The sequence below is a fragment of the Urtica dioica genome, chromosome 2 (assembly GCF_054948205.1).
Source record: "Urtica dioica subsp. dioica isolate 48M chromosome 2, U.dioica_male_clone48M_v1_H2, whole genome shotgun sequence".
Classification (NCBI taxonomy): domain Eukaryota; kingdom Viridiplantae; phylum Streptophyta; class Magnoliopsida; order Rosales; family Urticaceae; genus Urtica; species Urtica dioica.
Genome location: NC_142757.1, coordinates 27,991,090 through 27,995,190, shown reverse-complemented (window position 1 = coordinate 27,995,190; position 4,101 = coordinate 27,991,090).

Genomic DNA, 4,101 nt, shown 5'->3' with positions numbered 1-4,101 from the left:
CGAGGCCATTCTCCGAGAGGACACGGCCCAGAGGCTCGCCGATCTCCTTGACCGCCCAGGAGTGGATGGCGCGCTCATTTCTAGCCTTCTCGGCTACGACGTCGAGGGTGGTCCCAGCCACGGCGACTCCGATCCCGACTACGAGGTGGAGTCGAGGACCGACGAAGCAACCCCTAGCCTCGTACGCTCCCGGTCCGAAAGGACGAGGGATGCCACGGCCGGGCCGGGCCCGCCGACGCATCAATGCTCGCGCTCCCAGTCTCGAGGGCTTGCCCCCACGGTTTCAAGAGGTGGCCGAACACGGCCCCTCGCCGGGGAGAGAGTCGCTCCCGATGATGATGGGGCCGATAGTCGAGACACTCACCGGACGGCCCGACCAAGAGTCGCCTCGCCCCATCAAGTGCGAAGCGGGGATCTAAGAGAACGTTTGACGGCACAGAGGAACTCTCGAGGAGAGGACCTTCGTCAGAAGCTTAACTCCTGAAGGGACACGCTCCCTGCTGCCACTCTTGGCTGACCCCAGGCCAACGTCGGGGACCAAGCGTCCAATGAGCGCCAACATGCGACTCCCATGGCCCCGGTGGTCAGCCCTGCCAATGGGCTTGACATGGTGACGATGATCCAGAGCCTCCAAAACTAGATCATCGAGATGAGGGAATCGGGAGGACAAAGGCCGTACGGCGGGACCGATGAATCTTACTCTCCCTTTGCCGCTCAAATCTTGGCGCAGCCATGCATCGGGAACTTCAAGCTACCATCCAACCCTCCTTATGACGGGGGGACGGACCCGAACTTCCACATCCAACACTATGAGACGTAGATGTCAACGCAAGGCAGTCGGATGCCACCCAGTGCCAAGCATTCATATTGACTCTCACCGGGTCGGGGTACGAGTGGTTCCAGAGTCTAAGGCCGGGGAGCATCCAATCCTTCCGAGCCCTCAGAGAGGCATTTCTGGCTCGGTTCCCCACGCTAGTGGCGCAAAAGAAGTCAAAGAGATACCTCTTGTCCATCCGACAAGAGAGAGACGAGACCTTGATGCAGTACCTCGCTCGCTTCATCGAGGAATCCCACAAAGTAGAGGGGTTCGAGGACAAGGACGCCATTACGGCAATTACTGAGGGGGCTCGCACAAGCAACTTCCTCAAATCCATAGTCGGAACGGTCCCAAGGGACATGGCGGAGCTCATGGCGAGAGCCCGCACTTACATGGGGATCGAGGACTACCTCGACGGCCGGGATGATCGAGAGGCTGGTGGACGAGGCAGCCGTTGTCGTGATGACCAAGGTGAAGATCACCCCGACCCTAGAAACAGGAGGAACATAGGAGGCCACACCCCTAACGGTCGCTCCCTTCCCGGGCCGAGGCCTTCGCATGTCGACGGCTTTCAGAAGTTCTCGGCATTCACCCATCTCAACACCCTGTAAGAGCGAATCTTGGCTTTGCACCGCGACAAGCTAGGAAGCCCCACTCCTCTAACAAAGGATCCCGTGAAGTGGGATCGGAGCAAGTTCTGCGAGTACCACAGAGATCACGGGCATCTGACATCCGAATGCTACCAACTAAAGCGTCAGATTGAGGCCCTCATCCAGGATGGGAAGTTGAAAGAGTACGTCCTCCGTACTATCGGGACTACCGCGGGAGGCGAAGAGCGCCCACGACATGAGAAGAAGGGTCACGCAACAGTCACTGTCACCGACCATGCAACGGATGACGATCTGGAAAGCTTGCGAATGCACATCGTTGGGTCGATCATGGGAGGCCCCATGCTCGGAGACTCCAGCACGTAAAGGAAGAAGCATGTGAGGGACGTCTCTCAACAACACCTACGAGGCTCCGCCCCGTCCCCCTTCGAGACTGTGTTCTTCACCAACCAGGAAGCCGTGCGTGTCCTGCACCCGTACAACGATGCGATTATCGTCTCGGCACCGGTCGCCAATAACCTCGTTCGGAGAATTCTGATAGACAACGGCATCTCGGCTGACATTATCTTCAAATCAGCTTTGGACAGAATGAAGGTCGCCGGGCTAAGGCCGACCCCGATCTCGACCCCACTCTTCGGCTTCTCCGGGGAGAGGGTGATGACGGAAGGCACCATCGACCTTCCGGTAACTTTCGGGACACCCGGGGGAATCGAGGTCAGTCACATCGTGTCATTCCTAGTGGTGGATCAGCCATCTGCCTATAACATAATCGTGGGTCGCCCCACTCTGAACAGGTTGAAGGCCATAACCTCCACTTATCACCTAATGATGAAATTCCCGACCGCAAAGGGAATCGCCGTAATGATGATAGACCAATCGATGGCTAGGATGTGCTATATACGAGGGGTGGGTAGAAAAGGGAAATGGAGACATGATTAGCACCATCCACCGACCAGAGGACAAGAATGGTGAAGTCAGGACGGTGGCGTCGAGCTCAAGAATTTAGGTGGGCTCCCGATCACGCTCGATCGTCAACAACAAATAAAGCTCGCCGCCAATTTTCTACAGCATTTCCGTTATTTTCAATGTTTTTCAAGACAATTTTATTCGAGGCCGATAGGCCGTGGGAAGTAATTTCATCTACCTTTACGACATACAAGAGTTTGAATTACGTTCCACCTTTCCTATTTCATTTCACACTTGTCAAAATTTATAGGCTCCTCTACAAGTACCCAAGAAACTCGGGGGGCTAGCAGGGATACATCATCCATAACCCGTCCATGTGACGCTCTGGCACGACTCATTAAAAGGAGTCTATTAGACTCAAGAGTCACTCACGCGCCGATTGGCGTTACATCCGTGCACCGGATGCGAGTCCCAAGGCAACAACCAAAACCCAAAATGCGACATGTGTACCGACAGGTACCATGCTCACTGGGAACTACGCCTACTCCAAGCCCATCCTGACGCACAACACGCACGCCAACGGGTAGGGTACATACCAGGAAAGAGACCCACTCGCCGCCCAGCTCGTGCGCCAATAGGTAGCGAGTCACATATGGGTTTCAAACGCTTGCGCCCGCCGGACGAAACTGGTCTATCCAGCGTCCACGGAAAACCTGGCCACGCAATGTGGCACAGAGGCCCCTCGAGGCCCAAGCCGTGCAAATTGATCACGCCATCGTCGGTAAATCGAGAAAATAAGACACGCATCAACAAAATCGTGCAAATCGATTATGCTAGACATAGTAAATCGAGAAAATAAGACACGTAATAAACCCGAAAAGGTTAAAAGAGGACAGCCAATCTAAAAAAAAAGAATCCAACAGGAAACAAATGGTACTGAAGGGGAACCCGTGAGACGCGTTCTCCTTCGTCATCGCATCACGAACTCGGACCGCAACCGTCTCCGGAGCCTCCGCCAACCGATATCCCTCCGAGTTCTCCTTCGCTCGCACGGCGTTGTTCTTTTCGGTGACGACCTACATCTCCGCCGATAGCAAGTCGCGCCCCCTCCGCCTGGGTTCAAGAAACCTCGCTCGACGACAGTCAAGCGTGAGTGATCTACGGCTCCTTGGTCGACCCGTGAGCATCACCTTCTCCTAAGATGCTCGCTCAACCACCGGCAATGCAATCTCAGCCTCCAACTCCGCGCTCAAGCGAGTCACCGCCTCACGGGCCCGCTTTAACTACAAGAATGTGCTCAATCGCGGTGTCTCCATGTTGGTCTGCACATTGCGTATCCAACGCAGCAAGCCATTGAAAATCTAATCGCTCCGCTCCCGATGTGCGAGCATCTGCAACGATAGGCGACATGAGTACGACAGGGATAAATGCGATAATCTCGAACAATGAATCACCAAGCTAAAACACAAAAACAGAAGCATAGAGATATCTCGAGGGGCCGATGGTTAGGCCGGAGGCCCCAAAGAGAAACAACCCGATCCACGAGTCGACTGACAGGTCCTCGTGTCAACTTTGCGAATGACTCCTCGAGTTGAGTTCGCTCCTCGAGTTGAGTCCCGAAACACGAGTCGGCTGACTAGTCCTCTTGTCTACTTTGCGCATGACTCCTCGAGTTGAGTTCGCTCCTCGAGTCGAGTCCCGATCCACGAGTCAGCTGGCTAGTCCTCGTGTCGACTTTGTGCATGACTCCTCGAGTTGAGTTTCTTGGAA